The sequence below is a fragment of the Pocillopora damicornis genome, chromosome 1 (genome assembly GCF_964200805.1).
Source record: "Pocillopora damicornis chromosome 1, jaPocDami1.2, whole genome shotgun sequence".
Taxonomy (NCBI): Eukaryota; Metazoa; Cnidaria; class Anthozoa; order Scleractinia; family Pocilloporidae; genus Pocillopora; species Pocillopora damicornis.
In genome coordinates, this window is record NC_142670.1 from 17,378,305 (window position 1) to 17,400,644 (window position 22,340).

Below are 22,340 nucleotides of genomic sequence, written 5' to 3' on the forward strand. Positions count from 1 at the left end.
CTCGTGTTTTAATCAAATAACAGGTGTCACTGGGCTGATTGTTTTTCTTTTTTTCTATTTCTTTTTTTTTTTCTTGTTTTGTTTTGTTTTTTCATCCCTTCATTCAAAGGATAATAATCAGAAGAAAACTGAAACACAGACCTAAGCACCGAATTGCATGGATATTTTTAACCTGATAACTAGACTAGTTAAGAAAGAGGGAAGGATTTAAGGGGGAAATTCCATCCTCGAATGATTCCTTTAACAAATTTGTTTACTTTTTTTTTTCTTTGTGGACAATCTTTTCTCGGAACGAATTTTCCGAAACCAATGCATGTCTTAAAGGAAATTTCTAAGTCCAAGTGTTAATGCCGCTTTCTAAGGATAAGATGCGACAGCACCCACACATTGAACTGCCTACTTTTAAGGTTGGATTCTGTTTAATATATTTGCCTCTCTTTTGTGCCGGCCTCATGTATTTTTTTAAACTTTAAAGATCGTATGCTTGTAAGTTTGTTTTTAACAATCTCAACTTTTGTATTAAAAAGGATTTTACGTCAGTTGTCGCCCATTTCTATATTAGCGCACTCATTAGAGTGGTTATTTTCTTCGTGAATATAATAATTTCGGCAAGAGGAGAAGGAATTTCGTCCATAAAATATCGTCTGCGGTACGTACTAGAGCAGCCATTTCGAATCCTTGTTTTCCTACTGCAAACTACGTGACCACACAGCTAAAAAGATCTATTACTAGGGCTGCTCAATTTATAAAGAGAAATTAACATTTCGGGAGACGAGGAGTGGCACATAGGGGGAGGTAGGAACAAGGGTACTGTGCATCAGCATTAGAGGAAAGATGGCATCTAGGTCACTTGGAGATAAGGCATTATTGTATGTTCGGTAGATTTGGATTTAAGGCGTCTTTTACAAAAATAAAGAAGACTATAAACTTACAAGCCCGATAACGAGGTGTTTTTGCTAAAAATGTCTGATGGTAATCCCTTCAACTGATTGTTGTCCAACCGCCTAACAAAAAATTAATTAAATCACATCATTTATTACGTTACACCAGTTAAGGAAGGTCAAGAAAAACAGAAAATGCTTGTAAACAGACTGTAAGCGTCAATAAAGCAATGCCTCCTTTGTAGTTGCAATAAGAAAACGAGTTATATTGTAGAACAAAATGACTTTGAGGGTTTTCTATTCGAAGCATTGAAAACAGTCCACTGAACACTTTAAAAATTCCTCTCTACTCCCTTTGTATCTTCCAATCACCTATTGTTATAATACACAAGGCTTTACCGTACGAACTGATATGAAGTGTAGACCACTTCATGAGTCAGGCGACGTTTATTTGTTTTCATGAGGGTGGGGGGTAGGGTAGTTAATTAAGATACCAAAAGAAGTATGAAAGGGAAAAATAATGAACTAATAATTAAGAATGTGTGGAATAGACAGACGTTGGCAGAGAAGAGTAAGGACAATTTTCTCGTGTTACGACTGGTTTGCGGTCCAGTCTGGGTTTCCATACTGGAAGTTAGTTTTTAAACATGCCCAGAAGTGGCCTTTTCGAACGGTGCCACATAGCTGCATGATACCGATGTACAAATATATGTAATATTTTCCGCAGCCAGCCGTAAAATTGTGCCTTATTTACCGATAATACTGGAGGTGGGGAAACTAAAACACCAACAAAATCATTTTAATTTATTTGCCTAAACTGCAAAAAAAAAAAAAACGCAGGAAATGGCATTTCCGAAACCCTAGATTTAAAAATGTTCTGTAAGAGCATGCCCCCAGATTTCTTATAAAGGGGTAAGTTTCTAAAGAAACTGTGGTGCTGCGTCGGTGGGAGAGTATAGCAGGTAATTTAGTGTTAACAACTGGGTTGAAAACGTAAATTAGCCACCGTAAAGCGTAAAAAAGCTGACGTTTCTAATTTTAGCCCTTCGTCAGAGCGATAGGGCTAACGCTCGAAACGTCAGCTTTTTTACCCTTTACGGTGGCTAATTTACGTTTTCAACCCAGTTGTTAACACTAAATTACCCAGATTTCTTAGTTTGGACGGCCTTCACCGCTCGATATTATCTCCTCGTGCGTTCACAAAAAAGTTTGACGCTACACCTGGAGGATGTCAACTTCTCGATCGGTATATTTTTACAATGTGATAACTAGGCGAACAATAACGTGCAATAATAACCACCAGCGCTACGTTCAAAAATACAAACGGTTTAACAATTCATCGGCGGTGTGACGGTAGCGGCGAGATTCGTAATTTCGTTCGTCGCCATATACGTGCATTGCATGAGGCTACAGAGTTTGTCGGATGTGATGTGATACATTACTGCGACCATTATAAAACGATCAACACAATGATAACGAGACTTGTGAAAATCATAATTCCCCGCGATGGATATTCGATTAGATAAACTAAAAGCAGGGAATTAGACAGGAGTACCGATCGTTACGTTTAGCTTTTCGTAAATACTACGAGTACGTTTCGGTAGCTGGGTATGGCTAATACCAACACTGTGTGAGATAGGGCGTATCGCGGTGCTGAAACCACACGATACAGACCCGTATTCTTCGAGAACACGGACATATCCGGACGTACCGTGTTCCAAGACATGCGATGTGTCCACCGAGTGTCAGGAACTTTATTCGTTCCAAATCGGACTTAACCCGTCGCATGGAAAATCCGATGTCAGGATACGTCATTGAAACGCGGCGTGTGGAGACTTGGAAATTTCCTTATACTTTCAGATTTGCCGCAAATAATGGCGTACCGTATACGAGCGCGCGGTCAGTCAAATTGTGTCTTTCTTTCGTGTCTTTCTAAAAATTGTCTTTTCCACCGTGAGAACAGTTTCACTAAGTATTCTTGTCCCGAAATTCTACGGTGCCAGACGAATCGATCTGTATTCTAGAACCCGATTTTCCACGGTAATACGAGAATCGCGTAGTATTCAAGAACCCGAAGTTCCACGGTACTAGACGAATCGGTTTGTATTCTAGAAGCCGGTTTTCCACGTTACTATGAGAATGGCTTGATATTCAAGAACCCGAAATTTCTCGATAATTGAAGAATAGATTCGTATTCTAGATTTTGATATTCCACGGTACGAGAAATTTCACTCGGCATTCTTGATCCACACTACATACTATCAGATGTTCTTGGAAAAAGCAACGAATTCTCCCGATAATTCTGCATCCTCTTACTAGTGTATTTTTCTCAGAACCTTTACTCTGTAAAACAATAAATTATTTTAATATCTGATAAATAATCCTCAAAATGGCCAATTTACAGAATCTATTTCATCATGTGATGACTATTAACTAAGTTTAACCTTATGCACAAAAAGGGAAAAATTTAGAATGTGTGTAATAATTAAATATACTAAGCTAAAAGTGCTTAATGCTTGACATGGATGAAAGCAACATTTCAATATTTACATAAATCATTATACCACGGCAATAATTTTAGTATGATAAAACGACATTTTTTCATCAGTCAGATATGAAGACAAGAATAGCAAAAAGAAATGTCTATACTCTAATATTAGAGAGTATTAAAATTTTATCAAAAACAACAATAAATTCTAAGCAAGTCATACCATGTTAACAACTTAGTGGGCCCTGGTTATTTACTGAGCTGGAAAGTGCCTTTTTGAAGCCAATTCTTTAACATCAAAGTTGTTTGAAGAGCACAATAATTCAAGAAGCTTGTTTGAAATCATTCCAATCAAATTAACTGTGGCATATCCAAAACTGTAGCATTCTTTACAAAGGTCTTCAGTACATCTAATACTACTTCAACAATAAATGGAGTTGATCGCCACAAAATTCTATGTTATTCAAGGATTCTTCCCACAGATTTTTGAACTGTTTGTAATAGCGGGCAGATTATGTTCCAATCAAGATAAGAGAGAGAGTGAGAAAGTGGCATCATTTGTTAATTTTTCAGTTTGTGAAACCAGCTAATGCAATATGCAAAAAAAAAAACATTTCGTGAGTTAGGGTTAAAAAGGAACCATTCACCCTAATACCCATAAACCACCTTGCCATTCTGTCAAATGAACTGAATTAAAAACAGAAGGCAAAACATACAAGTTATCTAAATAAAGAACACTTAGGTATTAATTTAGTCCCACAGTGACTGTAGCTGTCTGTTTGGCCTCCTCCGGATTGTGACAGGGCTGGTGTCCAACATATGCAAGGGTTCCCCATCGCTTTCATCACCACTGCAATGTTGTGGGGACGGTGGGGAGGGAGGAATCCTATTTTGAGAAGGAGACCTCTCAGGAAGGAGTGCCCATGCAGGTGAGGAAGTTGGTAGACTGTGTGTGGATGGCTCTCCTTCTACTCTTGTATTTTGTGGATGTGAGCTTCAGGAGGAAGATGGCTGTTTGTCAATTTTCTCCTAAAGTCTCTTTAAGAGAGGAGATAGCTGTGGACTACGCCACAGTGGTGACCTCACAACCCACACATCCTCTTGACTGCCCTCACCATTCTCCTTGCCAGTCATGAAATTTGCATCAATTTATTGCAGAGCAGTCTTCTCTGCTTTATTTCTTCTGTCAGGTGGATTGTCAAGGTATTGTTGTCTTTTTGTTTCATAATATCTTGACACAGCACCTGGTACATAAAAATAGTATTAGGCTAATTGCTTATTATTTATTTATTACCCAAATTCATGAAAAAGTCTTTGATGAGAATCTTGTCCTAACATTGAAAGCTACTTTTCTCAAATTTATCCATTCATTCTCTCAAGTAAATGGCAACCTTACATCAACATTCGATGAAAAAGTCAGGTTAGGTCATTTTCAAATTCAACCTATTAAATTGTTTGAAGTTAAGTTTCATTCAACAGGAACAATAGGGGTCTTCTACTAAAGGCAGGCACAAGACAGGTTACGCACCTCGAAAAGCTCTGTTTTAGGGTACTCTAGACAACAAACTTTCAGATGAATTAAACAAAAGTTTAAAACATTTCTTACAAGGTGACCACATTTTGTTGGACCAGAAAAGTAAATTGCATGCACACTCTAGTAGCACATATATGTATGTACTTTAAAGAGAAAATCATATGAACACAACACTTACACTTGATAATTGACTTTTCATAGTCATTGTTTTCCTTTTCCAGTTCCTTACAAAGAAATCCTCGAACAGCACTGTTGTGGGCACTATCAATGCTACAAAGGAATGTTATAGTAGTAATGCTTTGTTAGAAAGGTGCATAAAGATGAACAAAATTAAATATAGGTTTAAGTTAGTGACCAAGCTTGTTTGGAAGGTAATAAAATTTTTTTGTGTTTATGAACTGAGACTTTGTCAAGATCTGTGAAGATGTAAAAAGTAAACAAGGCCAATTGCTCAGCATCTTGACTAAAATAAGATATTCACATGGCCAACAAAGTTTGCTTGTAAGAAAATGCTTGAGGGAAAATCACAGACAAATAAAATCCTGTCTTCCCCATTTGCCAGCCAATCGCAAAAAATCAGGGGACTTTGCAGAGAGCCGGAAACAAGTCACTTCAAGTTGTTTTAAATGACAGAAAAGACCACAATACACAAGAACACAGGCTTCTCCATCTCCTCGCGGTTTGCTTGGATCAAAATGACAGACTATTAAGCATTGTGTAAAATCTTTTTTTGTCTTGTGAAAGTAATCCTTTTCAGTCACAAGTAAGCAAAGCTTTAATTTGTCCTGCAAATTTTAATGTGGCTTCTTGTTCTCACATGTGCCACCCCTCTAGGAGGGACAATCTCTTAACTTTGGTTGTCCTTTTTCCCCACCTAGAAAGGGAAATTAAGTTCTTTGACTACACCCTTTGCAAAGTCCCCTCCCTTAAACAAGGTTCCCCCCTCCAGGAGATGGCTGATGATAGGTGCATTTCCAAAACATTCCACAGACAAACTCTTAATATCCTGAATAGATATCTTTTACTCACCCTTCACTTCCACAAAACTAAAGTTTAACTTCTTGTTTGTTGTGCAACAAGTGCACATCACCCTTAAATTCAAACAAAATTAATTATAAGAACATTAACGTTTCTTATAAGAACAGTGTATGTGGAATCAAAGGTGAAAAGTGAAATAAGGGAGTTAAGTTCAAATTCTAATAATATCATGGGTAACAAATTATGCTTACAATTGTGTGGTTTAAAATTTCTAGCCAGAAGACAAGACATTTTATTTACAAAAACAAACAACTTAGGGACAAATTAAGAAATAAATGTTTAATCATTTGTCTCATGACATAGAGTCAGGCTATCAAAAGTTTGACAGTAATGTTTCCTACTGCTACACTGCTAGTCTTTGTCAGGCAGCATGTTTGAATGTTTACATGTCGCTATATGTAGTACTTTGGTGTTTTGTCATTGGTACGTTGTAGTACTCTGTCCTTGGTGAATTTCGATCCTCATTATTATTCCTACGAGCAGATGTTATTCCCTCATAGGTCCACTTTGTTACTGACCAGCTGTGATGCTCTTTAACTGTAGCCATCCACACTTCAGAAATTTTGATCCCACTCTCTCTATTGATGTTATTAGGGTAAAGTTTTATGTGGATGGCTTCTTAATCAATAATGAGAGCAGAATTTAAATTCCTTAAAGGGCATGTAAACCCAAAAAACGTTCATTTTCTTTTCACATAGATGTTTAGTAAATATACCAAGTACACCAAAGGTACCATTCGTTTATTCTCAAAAGTCCATTTTCACTTTGTAAAAGCTCTTCCAAATTCGAAACATTCGCCATCTTGAATGGCACCATCTTTCCTGTGACGTCACGGGTGGATCCTCCAAAGTCTCGTTTTATAATCGCGTGAGGCACAAAGGAGTCTTTTCTACAGCCGTTTTTTGCTGGTCTCGTCATGATTTTTTTACGTACAGTTTGCTTCAATATAATCAATTTTTTCGTAATGGTGAAGCGTTGTGCCGTCCAGTTTTGTACTGATTCAAACAAAACTGGGCATACAATGCAAATATTTCCAAATGACGCAAATTTGAAGCGACAATTTGTGAAATTTGTTCAAGTGAAAATAGCCGATTTCGTCGAGCCGTTCGAACGTTCTGTTGTTTGTAGCAGTCATTTTTATTCCTGGTGCTGTACCGACGATTCAGGCCTCACCAGAAGCAAATTATTCGGAAGACGAAAAACGACCCATACAGTCGGCAGACGACGAGGATTCGGAAGTGGCTGACCAAACTGAGAAAGAAGTTGAGCTCTTCAAAAGTTAGAGGTCAACAGAGAAAGTACAAAATCGATTTACATGAGAACGTTTCGTTAAATAAACAACAATAGCTTTATTGGTTCTCTAAAAACATCTTTTTTCTCATTTAATGAAAGATTATGGGGAAGCCAGTTGTTTGGGAGCCAGCGCTGAGCCCGTAAAAGACACTGACATGTCTGAACCTTTGCCTGTCGAAACACGTATCAAAGAAAGAGAATTCGTTGATATCAGTGTGTTATAACGTGATCTGGAATTTTGTCGGTTCTATACAAAGAATTCTATACAGGATCCCATAATCAACCCTTATGTTCTATAAGAAAATCCATGCCAGCCCCACTTAGTGCTTCCTTTGAGAAACCCTGCAGAGAAACAGCAGAAGAATTTGTGTCACGGTTTTCACAGCAGTGAAAATACATTCAAAGGTCAGTAGGACAATATTCATCATTTTGAGTACAACTTAAAAGATCCTGATTTCAGCTTGCAAAACTATCTTTTCAATAATGCAAATCGAAGCAAACACAAACAGGGTTGGATAATTATGAAGGCCACACAAGGAAATGCACATGATACAACTTGTTTTATCGATGGAAATGCTTCTGAGATGAAGGATATTGTTTACCGCACAAGATAGCACAGCGACCCTAAAGTGTTTGCTGAGATATCCCCAACACCGACGAACAAGCTATCTGTAGGCAATTTAGCGAAATTTCCTGCCAGGAAAGAAGCGAAAAACAACTAGCTCTAGTATTGTATTATTAAATCAATGGCAGAAACAACTCAAGTAAATCGATCTCAAAATGTAACAAAACAGATGAAACAGAAAATATTTAGCTTAGTCGTTTCTGGTGTGATTATCTGTGCTTTACTGCTGCCTGTAAGCGTACTTGGCCGTCTCCAGCACCCAGAAATCGAGGCAAATTGACTGAAAACCTGGATGCTCAGTGATACAACTTATCTGGGTTTCAGGCCATTTTGCCACAATTGCCCGATTTCCGTACAACAAACACTTTCATGAGTTTTCGGCATTGGTTGACAAGTTCCACACTCGCACCTTTGATAATTTTATATAAAACACTCTCAGAAGCTCAAGTTTAAAAAAATTCTGTTGCATTCCTTTAGATTGTACCCTCGCTGTATTGCATTTTCATGTCAAATACAAATAAATCACAAAGTAAATTAAATACCAGTCTGAGTTTCCGAGACGGTCGCATCGCTGTCGACATGTTCTGTACTGTCTTCGTGCGGATCGCCTCGGTGAGCCCTACGCGGTGGACGTGGCCCAGACTCTCCTAAATATTCTGGATTATCCCCAGCGCTGTCATGTACTAAGCTTAAGGCATTCGAGTCGCTACCTTCTGAAAAAACATCTTCCGAACTACCGCTACTAACACGAACTCCCACACCAGTTCTACTGGGATATATGTGTTGCGCAATATTTTGGTTCCACCGCTTACGTCACGACTTCTCGCTATTGTTTTTACCGGAAATGGAATTTCAGTTGATAATGCCGATTTTCTCCTAAAATAAGTCGAATTGGACAAAACTAATTTCAAATTCGTTTTCTACGCCACTTTTTACATAGTATAAGAAAAACATGTATTTTTGGGTTTACATGCCCTTTAAGCATGGATGCCCACAATCAAAAAGCATAACAGCTAGTCAGTAAAAAAGCTGACCTACGGGAGAACAACATCTGCTGGTTGGAATAATAATGAGGATCAAAATATGATCAAAATACCAATGATGGAGGGCCAAAATGTACCAATGACAAAACACCAAGGTGCTACATATAGCAACACATAAACATTTGACTTCATCACCTGATGAAGAAGACTAGCAGTGTAGCTGTTGAAACACCCAATCAAACTTTTGATAGCCTGACTCTAAATCATGAGAAAAATGATTAAATGCTCATTTATCTATTTAACCTCAATGAACAATAACATCTTCTTTAACTTAAGGACATTTTTGTAAATTATTACAGAAAAAAAACAATCTATACTGAACTATGTGGAGTAACCTTTTTCAGTAGCTTTAAAACTAAATTGCAGAAGTTGATTTTCAGGCACTATTGGCAAATGATGTCTGACATTCTCAAAACTTCATACCCTGGAGCAATCTTTGAGGCCGCCCCCCGAGTATTTATTATTCTCGGCTTAGTTTCAAACAAGCCATATGACATGCGGTATTAACATCACAAAGAAGGGAATACTGTCCCACAAGCTTAAAATACTTCCCATACCAGAATCGAAGCTTAAAAGGAAACGCCCACTGCGACAGTGCTGGAACAAAAATTTGCACAAACCTTTAGTTGCTTTGGAACAGGCCCACGGTGGATATTCTCCTTCTCGGTCGACTGAGGTTGGCGATCGAGCTTGTGTCGTACAGTCTGTAGTTCGGTCTTCACCTCAGCCACTTCTTTACAAGCATTTTCCAGTTCCACGCTCAAACTGTCTAGTTTGGCATTTTGCCGCTTTACTATATCCCCCAGTTCTTTGATTGTGTCGAACAACTATCGAATTTCTCGGTTTGAGACCAGCAGGTTCTCCCGATTTCTAATAGAATCGTCTCGTAAAGGCTCTGGATGGGATGGAACTGCGCTTGATCGGGCGCCGGTTGATGAGCTTGAGCCGAATGGTCGTCGACTGAAAGTGGTACTGGTATTGCCACTCCGGAAGAAAGTTGCAGCCACATCGATGTCAAAACTAAAACCGTCCAGCGAAGATTACGTGACGCGTCCACCAGTCTCTTAATCTGCTTCTAGAGCAACCACGTGAGTAAGACTAACCAATAAGCGTAGTCTCATTGGATGTCACGCATTTTGTCGGCACGACTGTCGGCACTTAACTCGGCAGCATATTAATCGATCGCTCAGAGTTCTTCACCAAGGCAGTATAATAGGTGAAAATACGGATCAATTGAGAAGGAAATTTTGTGAAAACTGCGCTTCTTGGTTTGGGGAAAGCTTCTATTATGATCACTTATGTGAAAAGTCCAGTTTGCAGAGATTAAACGTGAAAGGTGAGTTGAGTTAATAACGAGGTTGATCTTTCTGAACATAGGTCGACGATAGTTGAAATTCCTGAAAAGTTTTCTTCAGTCCTCATAGTGTTTTAAGCCCGGGTCGCACAAGATATAATACTCTTGATTATTTGCGATGGTTCAAAGTTAAGCCGTTTTGAGAGAAGGAAGAATCTTGTTCTGCGCGGGCTGGACAGAACTGAAAAACCCCTGCGCATGGTAGAGACTCGCGCGTGGGGGAAACTGGGGACGACAACGTTAAACCACAGCAACACGTACGTGAAATGGTAGAATTTTCGGAAAAAAAAATGAACAGCGCCATTTTTTACTCCAGTTAAGACTTAGGTAGAACTTGCGCGCTTTAAACCTTCGCCAAAGACCGACTGGTAAGAGTGCTAAGACATCTCCTAAACACAAACCAAAATTTTACAGCAAAGACAAGAGTCAAAGATCTCTGCTGGAACATCTGAAAGCATTACCAACAGTTTTTTAAATAGTAACTATCACCTGTAATATCAATTAAGCTCGGCTGTAACAGGTATTACTGGTTACGGGTTACAGCCCCTAATGACAATGCCACATGCACAGTACTATTACAGCTCTGTCCAGGCTGTCTGTTATGGGCTGTGTTTATGTAATTACATTCAAAACTTTGTTGGGGCAGGGCCAGGATTTTTCTGACTTTTTCCTATGTATCAACATAAGGTCCACCAATCAATTAAATGTACAGTACTTCAGTTCTCTGCTGAAAATGACATTCAGATGTGGAAAAACACAGTCTGTTGCTTTACAGTGTCATATGTAAACAGCTTGATGCAAATTGACCTTTTTAATAATAATAATTTTTCTTTATTTGCTTTTGTTTTACTTTTGACTCTTGGGTACACACATCCGTTTGTGTGTAAAGGTTGTTATTTTATACCCCAGGAAATACACCTGTAGCAATGCTGTTGCATGTTGCTCTGTAAAAGGAGCCTCACTGTATATCAGCTCATTGATGCTGATCAATCTGACATTCATCTTGTGCTGTTAGTCACTCCTAGAATTGGTGACAAGTTCTACTGTAACCACTGCAAGAAAACAGTGAGCTAAAGTACCTTCTACGAGAATCAGACACTATATGGTGATATTGCATGTGGATTCTCTAGTCAAAATGTGGAGCTTGAGTTAGACATGGACTCTGATTCAGAAAATGAAGGTGCTCTTCCTTGTTGGGATGATGAAGACAGGCAGTTCTTTTCAGAAGGAGATTCTAGTGGTGGTGAAAATGATGTAGATGATGAAATATTACCAGAGGAGTCCTCAGTGGAAAAACATGAAAGCTCCATGCAATCAGAACAGCAACTCTTGGTTAGTTTATAGAATATTATTGGTTCATACAGCAAACTAATACAAAAAGAGCAGATCATAACATTGCCATCTCTCTTAATGACCCTCATAAATTGGCTTTTGCTCTTAAATCACTCTTCTTAGGTAGCTTAATCTCTCATAAACCAATAGAAAAATGTTTTCTGGGGATAACTTAACTTAACTTAAGCTAGGTTTTACTGTTTTATCTTAGGTAAAAATTTAGATGAGGCAAGTGCCTCGTCTTGCCTCAGGCTACAGTGTGGCTACTGCCCTGCTTTAATGTGTAAAATTTCTTTTAGTGAAATATTTTGATATTCATTTTATTCACAAGTGATGTAAATACATGCAGAATGGTGTACATGTATACTGAACTTTTAGTACTATTTATTGCTATTTTTTCTGATGTACTGTTATTTCATTTCAGGAGGATGATGTAGAGAACAATACGCAGAGCTTTGAGTATTCTTATGAAATGGAAAACAGTGCAAAAAAAATGTGGTAAACAGAAGGAACCAGGAAGTGATTGCACAGAACTGAGGGCTTTGCTTTTATTCCTACTTCTGTGGCAGGCAATGTTCAAAGTTGCAGACAGAGCTATTGTTCTACTCTTAAAGTTTTTCAAGCTGTTCTTATCTGGTATTGGTAAGATGAAGCAAGCAGAAATTCTTATTAACTTTGCCAAGATCATCCCAGAAACATTGTACATGATTCGAAAACATCTTGGCCTTCAGAAGGACAGTTTTATTAAAAATGCAGTTTGCCTTAAGTGTAAAACTCTCTATAATTTTGATGAATGTGTTTGCCAAAGGCCAAATGGTGAGGTTGTATCAGCATGTGAGTTATCCACGCCACCCACACCAAGCCTGAAGGAGGCCATGTGGTTCCGTTCTGATGAAAGTTATGAGGTCAAGACCAGGAAAGACATTCTTGTACCCTAGGCAGGTTTACTGCTATAAAAAGGTTACTGATTCATTACAAGACCTTATTAACAAGCCAAACTTCATGGAAAACTGTGAAAAGTGGATAAATTGTTCCACTCAGCTGTCAGACAATGTTCTTGGAGACTGTTTTGAAGGAAGAGTTTGGAAAGAGTTTCAGTATATGGATGGAGAGCCCTTTCTTGCCATACCAAATAACTTTGCTCTCGTGTTGAACATTGACTGGCTTCAGCCCACTCTTCATGGTTCAAAATCCATTTGTGTCATTTACATGGTTGTAATGAACCTTCCAAAAAAGGAACGCTTCAAACCTGAAAATCTTATTGTTGTTGGAATAATTCCTAGGCCAAGGAATCCTAAGCCTTATATCAAGTCCTTCCTGCAGCCATTAGTAGATGACCTTATTGACTTGTGGGATGGAGTTATCTTAGACACAAACATTTCTGGAACTGGGGAGATATTCTGAGCTGCTATCTTAGCTTTGTCAAGTGATATACCAGCAACTTCGAAAAGTGGAGGTTTTATTGGCCATACTGCAAAGAAAGGTGAGTGCTCAAAGATGCACTATAACTAGAGTGTTTTATACAATTTTAATAATAACTCCTTGGTTTTTTTTTTGTATTTGTGTATGTATACCTACCAACTCACATGTCTTGGGAATAAAAAAACTTAGATCTCAAGTCAGCCCTCACCAGCTGACCAATTCCTCACACCTAGCAGAAAAGTTTGAGCTAATACATCCTCTGACTTTTAGAAGGGAATTGCTAGAGACAAGGTTGTGTTTTCATGTGTTAGGAAGTTTGGAATTGTCTGGGTGTGCATTCGAAGTCTTTGGATTATCTCCAGATATGATCAGGTTCTCTATCAAAAACCCTGGCACTTGTAGGATAAAAATCTCGCACCCTTGGCTCAGAAAAAGGTTGGCAGGTATATGTTTGTTGTGTGTGTAAATACATGCTTGTTGCACTGGCATCATTGTTTATATGGTGTTTTACTATATTTTCAGGATGCAGCAAATGCTTTAAAAAATTTCCAAGAGCATCATTTGGTGATAAACCTGATTTCTCAGGATTTGATAGAGAAATCTGGGAACAGCAATCTAATGAAGACCATCGAGCAGCTACAGAGAAAGTTTGCCAAGCTAAAACACCAAGTGATGCCCAGAAATTTGCCTCTTCAAGTGGAGCACATTACTCTGTCCTGTTCCAGCTTCCATACTATGATGCTATAAGATTGGCACTGATTGATCCCATGCATAACTTGCCTCTTGGGAGTGCCAAACATGTTCTTAAGACTTGGACTGAAATGGGAATTCTGAGTGAATCTGACTTGGAGAGAGTACAGAAATGTGTCAATCTTGTTAAGCCACCATCTGAAATTGGGTGCATCCAAAGCAAAATTTCTGAAGGATTTAAGGGATTCACTGGTGACCAGTGAAAGAACTGGGTATGTATTTACTCCTTTTTTGCTTTAAAGGGAGTAATACCCAGTGGACAGAATGGAATGTGGACAGCATTTGTACATGCCTGTCAACTGCTTTGCAGAAAAGTTATCACCAAGGAGGAGTGTATGGAAGCTGACCACAAGCTGATGCGATTTTGTGTAATGTTTAGAAGCCCTCTGCGGGAAGGAGAAGTGCACACCAAACATGCGTCTTCATGGCCATTTCAAGGATTGCATACTTGATTATGGACCTGTTTTCTCTTTTTGGTGCTTCTCATTTGAGAGGTACAATGGAATTATTGGAGATTACCATACAAACAATGTTAATACTGGTAGGTATTAAACTCTTCTCTAATAAATTTTAAGTAATGAAAATTAATTCTTTCAAACTGGTGTTCCCTTTCTTGACATTTTGATAGAATGCAATCATGCCATATTCTTTGAAATAAAAAAAAAATATGTGAACACTCAAACCTCCATAATCAAACATATATGTACATGTATACATGTTACATAAATGTAAAAGTTTAAAGCAGACGGGCCATTTGGTCTGTGGCAACAAAGCACTTATACAGTGTAGTAGCAAAACTCATTAGCTTTTGACCTGACCTGAATGACTGACCAACTGAATGACTGACTGTCAAATTAAAATCAAATAATAATAAGCCCACAAAAATATCACATAATTTTTTATTATTATCAAAATTTTATGCCGGACTTTTAATTTTAACCTTGCACCTGCCAGAGGCCTGATACCTTGTTTGTGGCATGTTGCTTTGTGTAAGCCTTTGCATAATGCCTAGATGTATCAGAATACATTATGAACCATATGTTAACTGGTGTTCATTTTATTATCCCCAGGAGTTCAAATTATATTTCCAGGAGGCATGGAAGAGTTCCAGCAACTTATGGATTGTGAAGGCAAGCAAAAGGGAACTTTACTAGAAGCAAGTGTCCGTGTCCAGCAGTTCTGCAACATGGTTGAATCTGAAACTGGCAGTCCAGTTAATGTTAACCTTAGTAAAACTGAGACTCAAGTACCACTACCACCAATCAAAAGGGGATGCAATTGAAAGTGATGATGTGAGGAGACTACAGAAGACTTACGAGACCATGTATGCTGGTGGTAGAATCATCCATGTTTCCAGCTTCTGTGATAAGTTCAAGCACCTTTTATACAAAGGATACCGTTGTGCAGCAGACTCAGCTTGTAACCAACAGCCTTCAACAGTTATCACACAGTGGTTTGATGACTCTAGTAGACCTGCTATCATCAGGGACTTTCTGCAACATGATGTGGTCATCAAAATGGAGAATGGAAAATCTCAAAAGATCACCCACCTTCTAGCATTAGTTGAATGGTATGCTAGGCATCCTCAGTGTAACAGATGTTTAAAACCTGTAGAGATTTGGCCAAATCATTTCGAGTCAGTTATTCCAGAACATGCCTTTTATGTGCCAGTGGGAAGATTCCAGTCTAGCTGTGTCTGTTAAATATCAAGTTCCACTTCTGCGCCCTCAGCAAGAAAAAGTTCATGAAAGTATTTACCATTACCAAACTCAGCTAGAGTCTAGCATTATGGAGCTTTAATTTATGGAAAGGAAAACAGATTGCAGAAAGTGGATTTGGTGTCGGTACTTTCTCATTGAACATCTGCACATGATTGAATCCAAAACTGAGTCTCAAGATACATTTTCATTTCTAGATATTTACATTCTGAAACATCCTAAGTTGGATCATGATAAGCTGAATTAGTTGACAACAGCAATTATTTTGGTTAGAGACTGAAATAAATCAGTGATCACATAATATGACATGTTAGATTAATAAGAATATTGTATTTAGATTTTTATGTACTGTCACAATTCAGTCAATTTGCAATTAATTTCATTTGATTATGCTATTGCCAAAATTGGTTTGCACAAGTAGTTATTTTATATAGCAATAGGTACCAAATGTATCGCGTGATCCTGTACAACAGTTAGTGTTTAAGAAGTTATAGTATGACCTCTCATGAAATAGCTGTAGTTATTTATTTTTGCGCAATAAAATATTGAGCCTTTAGTACGGTTCTTTGAGAGAAACCCAAAATATTGCTGTCAGTGTTTCATCTCATTTTTTATCAGTTTTTAAATGTTACATGTATTACAATCCACTGGCTGACTGTTGGCCAAATTGCAATTTTATGCAACTACAATAACAACAACAACAAATTTATCGAAGTATTCCTAAAAAATACATGGCATTACCTATTAGTTGAGCTAAAGAAAATACAATAATGCTCGAATCATTTTACAAAAGAAGTTCCCAGACATTGATATGCCGTGAAGGATAAGATTGCCATCAGCAAAGCAACTGTTGCAAATTATTTCCAACTTTAATGTTCAAAACGTTAAAAAATGGAAAGTCTGAAAAAAAACCCTAATAAGATTAGAATTATCAAATCGGATCGACTGGCACAAAGTTTCCCTTTACATGAAATTACCGTCTTTTTAAAAACAGAAGCTATACTTAACTCTAGTTTTAACACTGAATGCGAACGCGCAACAGTATAGGCACGTAAAGGCACCCCACCCTAAGCGATAGGTAAAGGTGCGAGAACACACTGAAAAAAATACATTCAAGTGAACGCGATAAGCCAGGATAAGCAAAGGAAGGTGAGAATGCATGTGCGTAAATTGATGATCTCCATAATGTAAACTTTTTAAAAAACCTTGGTACTTGAGAATGGAAAAGGGCTTTGAGACCCACGACTGACGACACGAATTACCGAAGGATAATGAACTCCACGCCTTTTTAACTATAAAACTCTGAAGGGACAAAAGAGCACAAGCGTTTGTGGTTTCCAAGTAACGTGCTAAGACAAAGGTACACAAAATACATTCATTCTACGCCAAAATATATCCGTGCGGTTAAGTATCAGACCCTTGATATTCTTTGGCGATTAACGTACACAGCGCATGACTTGTCATGACACGCCGTGTAACGGGTGTCAGGAACATGACACTCTCCGACAAGCCACGTTTCCCGACACGTCGCATTCCGATCTGCGACTCGTCGGGTATCGTGAAATATCACGGCTCCAAAAATTCCACGAAATTATTCATTTCGCGCAGTGCAAGGGGAAAAACGTATTTCAGCTTCGCAAATCATTGAGGGTTGGGTAAACCACTACACTTTGCCAATCTCAAGACTGTATATTATTTATTATCAGACAAGTTTTGTGCCTTCTCGGTCCTGGATTTGCCTTGGAATTTAACCAAGGATTTTGTTTCCTTTTTTCAAGTTTCATGTTTAAGCTTGTTTAAGTTATAAACTTAAGTTTGTGGAAATAAACACCAAAGTAAATTAGTTCACAACGCGATTAGAGAAAGTTTTTGTTAAAAAAGTTTCTGTTAAAAAAGTTTTTGTTTGAGGCCACTTTCATATTCTGTTTTATATCATAGCGTTCACTTTTCTTTCCATTTCGAATTCTTGTGTAGCTATTTTAAATTTCGTGACAACTAAAAAGGTCCATTTCTAGGGCTGCTCATTTTATGCAGAAAAATTAACATTTAGGGAGACGAATTTTTCTAAACCGATGCATTTTACAAGTGACTTTTCCTAATCCAAGTGTTAACGCTTTAAAAAAAAGAAAACAGGAAAGAAGGCAAAACTTCTCTGAAATTTGGAAAAGAATTGTCGATGAGAACATTTCCCTCTCGCCTACTATTGTTTCTTTTGTCCAATTATTTTCAGAGCTACTGTAATTTAGAGTATTTTGTATTTATTTCAAGTCTAATTCACTTATGGTATATTATTGTTTCACAGAATCACGCTAGCTCACTCTGAAAGTCTCGTTCCACTATCGACCTTAGATTAAAAAAAAAAAAAAAAGAATTCTGATAGTTTTCAGAACTCGTGAGAGGTACATACTGACACAGTAGAGAATGCTGAAGGGGCGCTCTGATTACCTTGTCAAACTCCGATGTTTCTCAGTTTTTCACCGCTGGGAGATTTGCGCCCGAAAGCATTGTAATCGATGCAGGAATAATTTATTTTGAATAGTTAGTTTTTAATTCACTGTGTTAGTATACAACAAAACAACTACTCGCATCAGCATCATTGGTCAATATCATCAGCGGTTTGATAAATATCTACCACTACCTACTTCCACTTCGCTGAATAGTTTCTAGCTATCAAGAATTTTTTAAAGATGACAGACTTAAACTCGAGCAAGTGGTACACCAACCACTTTGTTACAATGTAATTGTTCTTCCTTTTCCTTATCCTTTTTTTTTTCTTTTGGGAATTAAAGCGCATGCAAAACATCCCGCATGGTATCACGGAATTTCTGAGTGAAATAATTCTGAGTCAACGTGAACCGAACGCTAGATATGAGATTTTCTAAATCTTTTCGAGATCGCTTAGAAGTTCCTCATCAACATATTATAGTTTGGAATGTATGGGTTGTCTCGACTGCAAGTCATTTCATTATTTGAGAACCGTGACCGGCAGTCAACTCTTGCAATTTCCAAGTGTCTACAAAGATTGAAGTTTTCTAACGATATCTTTTTTTTAAGTTTTAAATTCAGTTTTACCGAGTTTTCAGTTTTTCAGTTTTTTTTAGTTTTATCTAAATGACAAGTAAAAAAAAACCCCTTCGAATGTACATGTGTACTCAAGATTTACGGCAATTCCGTTTGCTGTCGGCGATTTCAATTTTCACTTGATAATTGTTGCCAAGTTAAAGCATTCTAAACACTTTTGTAAATTTAAACGACGACTCCATGGCAATGTTAATCCAAGCTGAGACAACTTAAACTATCTTTGTTAAAGGAAAATAGTGTACCGCGAGTAAACAAAATAGTTGGACGACGTTTGAATCAGTACACACGAAACACGGCTCGATGTCGTTGTCTTTCGATTTCTCCGCCCTCAGACGTGGTGTGGTCTAGTAACATTATTAAAGAATTAAAAGCTAAGTCCTAACCATGAAAATAAACTTCACTAGTTAAAATCCTACAACTTAATTTATTTTTCATTATAAAAAGGCTCCGCAAGACATTAAAACTGATTTCTTCAAAAGCTTTTATGCACAGACTATTATGAAGTATTCTTCAGTAGCATGTCATTGTTTTCAAATTGTTTTCGTGTTCTCTCAACATCCCAAGTGGTTTACATACGACGGCAAAGCGATGCTTAGCTATTCCGGAGTAACACACGCGAGATTTGCGCTTGTGATCGTTGCAGGGTAATAGGAGTTAAAATAATCTCTTTGTGCTATATTATCTCACCTTTTTCATATATACTACGAGTACGTTCTGGTAGTGGAGTAAGGCTAGAACCAAAGGAAAAATTAAACATGTTCTAGCTTCGCAGATCATTGAAGGTTGGGCAAACCACGGTCTTTTGTCACGCTCAAGACTAAGATTCCTTATTTTCAGACAGGTTTTGTGCCTTTCGGTCCTGGATTTGCATTGAATTTTGTTGAGAGGATTTGTTTCCTTTCTTCACGTTTCACGCGAAAGGCTTGTTTAATCAACTGTAATTTTGTTGGGGAAACTCGTCAATGCAAAGTCGTTCACAACGGATTCAGAAAAAAGTTTTTGCTAAAAGTTTTTTTTGTATGAGGCTACTTTCATATTCTATTCTACATTACATCTTACACTTTTCTGTACATAAAATTTACTTTTATGACCTCAGAATCTCTCCCCGTGGGCTATATTATTGCAGTCGCTGCGCGCTGGACAAAATCTGTGAAATTTACACTTTCGATCGCTGTCCACACGGGTGTACTGGCCAAAAATCATTTTTGGCTTGTAGCGACGCGAAAAAAGAGAATCGGAGAACAACTAAAAGAGAAGTCGAGAGAGGACAGCTCTTAGTGAGAGCGGCACTTAATGCATCTTCTTTAGGATATAACTGATAATGTGCGATATCACCCATGGATTCAAATGTCTGATTTGAAGGTTGGATTGCATGCGTTCCTCTAACACCAATATTGAGAAAGACTCCAAACTTACCGGCAGCCTGTACAGTCGGGTATTATTGCTGAAAATGCCTGATGGTAAATTCTTCAACTGGTTGTTGTTCAACCGACCATCAAAAATAAATAAATGTATTTTCAATTGCAACGTTCAGTGAATAAGAGTGCTCGAAAAAATTGGTACTTCTTTTCTCATGTTCTGATATGACGGCATAAAATATGCACCTTATTATTATTACAAGATTTTTCGTACATGGAGGTGTCGCAACGGAGTATAAAAAAAAGGTTCGTGTTAAATAATGCTTCTTTCATGTTTATTGTATGCTATATTTACGCGATAGTTTTTAAACAACTTTTTTTATATCTATATCCAATGTTATGTAACCAAAAAATCTCAACAAAACTATGTCTGGTTCAATACCCTTTTTTGAAGCGTTAAATATTCCTACCACTCCAAGCAAAATAGTAAATCATTAAAAAAAAAGAATCAAGGCAAACAAGTTCTCATTACATTGTAATTTAAATGTTAAAAAGACAAATTGTCCATCAGAGCATTTCGCTTTACCATACTATTGTCTCTTTAGTCCAATTATTTTTAGGGCCACTGTAATTTAGAGTATTTTAAGGGCTTGGTATCGGGTTACAAAAATAAACACCGCATTCAAATACACATTTCCATAATCTTCAGGCCAATAGCTTTCCAGTGATTATAGTCTGCTAATGGTTCTGATGAAAACCATAGCTGTTACAAATGATGCAAAAATTTCACTTTTTCAGGTAAAACCCCGCTTTAAGTCTAATTCACGCATGGTAAATCATTGTTTCAGAAATTAAGAAATTAAGCCAGGTCACTCTGCAGGTTTAAGAGTGCCCTTCTCGTTCCACTGTCGACCTTACCTTTTCAAAACAAAAACAAATACAGACAGTTTTCAGAATTTGTGAAAGGTATCTACTGACACAGTGGAAAACGCTGAAGGGTCGCTGTAAAAAGCTACTCAAACTCTGAATATCTTTAGCTTTTTACTGCCAAGGCATTTGCGAGGGATTTGCACTAGAATGCTATATAATTGTTGTAGGAATAAATGAGTTTCCACAATATTTTAATGCTATATTATCACACTGTTTTAGTATACACCAAAACTACTACTCACATCAGCATCAATGGTGGATACTTAAAGCGCCATTTTGCGGCTTTGTAAACATCTACCACTAGTTACTTCCACTTCGCTGAGTAGTTGTTAGCTATCAACAGTTCTTAAAGAGGAAAGGCTTAAATTCAAACTAGTAGTACCCCTGCCAGTCTTTTTCTCTCTTCTTTTTGCAATTAAAGCGCATTCAATACATCCCGTGTGATATTACGGACTTTCTAAAGACATGTATTCTGAGTCAGCGTAAACCGAACGCTAGATTTGAGATTTATAAATTTCTTCAAGATCGCTATTAGAAATTCCTCATCAACATATAATGGTTAGGAATGTATGGGTCGTCTCTATTTCCTAAATTTTCAGCAAATTTCCAACTGCAAGTCATTTAATTATTTGAGAGCCGTGACCAGTAGTCGACCTCTTGCAATTTCTAGTTAAGTGTCAACATCCGTGGCTCCGAACTCTGAGACCGAGCGCGAGAGAATAGATTTATAAATCACTTCGGGATCACTTGGCAGTTTCTTATCGATATCTAATAGTTTGAGTTGTGTAGCTTCTCTCAATTTGTTAACTTTTCAGAGACATTTCTTGCCGCCGGTCATTCAACAGCAGTTTGAGAAACTTGGCTGCCTGCCGATCAGATAACCAGAGGGTACCAATATTTACGTTAAAAACAAAAACAACTTTATAGTTATCGACAAGTATACCTTCATTATTGGCTTAAGTCACAAAATTCCCGACTGGTTGACGCGTCCCCCATGTCTGAGTTTCCATACGGGAAACTTAGATTTTGAACATGCGTAGAGGTGGCCTCTTCGAAATTGAGGTGCCACAAGCCCACTGAGTTAAGACCTTTATCTATCAGGTTGACAATTTTTACTTAAGTTTTGGTCTTAGTGGAGGGGGACAGGGAGGACTAGGGGGAGGGAGCCCGGGGGAACAGGGAGCGGGACAGACATCTATCTGAGGGCGTGAAGCAGGAGCAGAAATTACAAAACACTTGTCTTTTGTTTTTAACTACGTATAATCCAGTTTAAATGCGAGTACCCATTTAACTTCCACCGAGGCGTTAAAGATACTTTTATGAGCGAGAAAGCTTAAATTTATTCTGAGGCTGATATAACAGCATTAATAGAGATAAAGTTGGATACCCATTTGGTTACGCTATAGGTCATGAACGAGGTGACATAAAACAAGCACACGTTTGTCAGTGTCTCGCGAGCTGTAGCAGGCGAAATTCTTCAGCGCACAAAGTGA

The 22,340-nt window shown here is 37.8% G+C and overlaps 1 protein-coding gene, 1 long non-coding RNA gene and 1 pseudogene across 4 annotated transcripts in view; 1 reads left to right on the forward strand and 2 right to left on the reverse strand.

The window, feature by feature from the left end:
- LOC149052402 (uncharacterized) overlaps positions 1 to 22,340 on the reverse strand; it is a 320,642-nt gene that overhangs the window by 177,762 nt on the left and 120,540 nt on the right. The gene's annotated exons all lie outside the window — the stretch shown is intronic.
- LOC149052412 (uncharacterized) lies at positions 3,185 to 9,966 on the reverse strand. Of its 2 annotated transcripts, XR_016183301.1 has the most exons (4): positions 9,523 to 9,966; positions 5,933 to 5,994; positions 5,082 to 5,173; positions 3,185 to 4,613 (listed from the first exon to the last, which is right to left on the reverse strand). It is a non-coding gene; the product is annotated as an uncharacterized LOC149052412 (long non-coding RNA). The 2 variants fall into 2 exon arrangements; XR_016183304.1 differs by lacking the exon at positions 9,523 to 9,966 and having other exon boundaries at positions 5,933 to 6,586.
- On the forward strand, positions 9,393 to 16,061 carry LOC149052413 (uncharacterized; annotated as a pseudogene). The gene is made up of 6 exons (XR_016185078.1): positions 9,393 to 9,578; positions 10,013 to 10,238; positions 11,272 to 11,588; positions 12,013 to 13,071; positions 13,533 to 14,301; positions 14,831 to 16,061. The product of XR_016185078.1 is annotated as an uncharacterized LOC149052413 (transcript).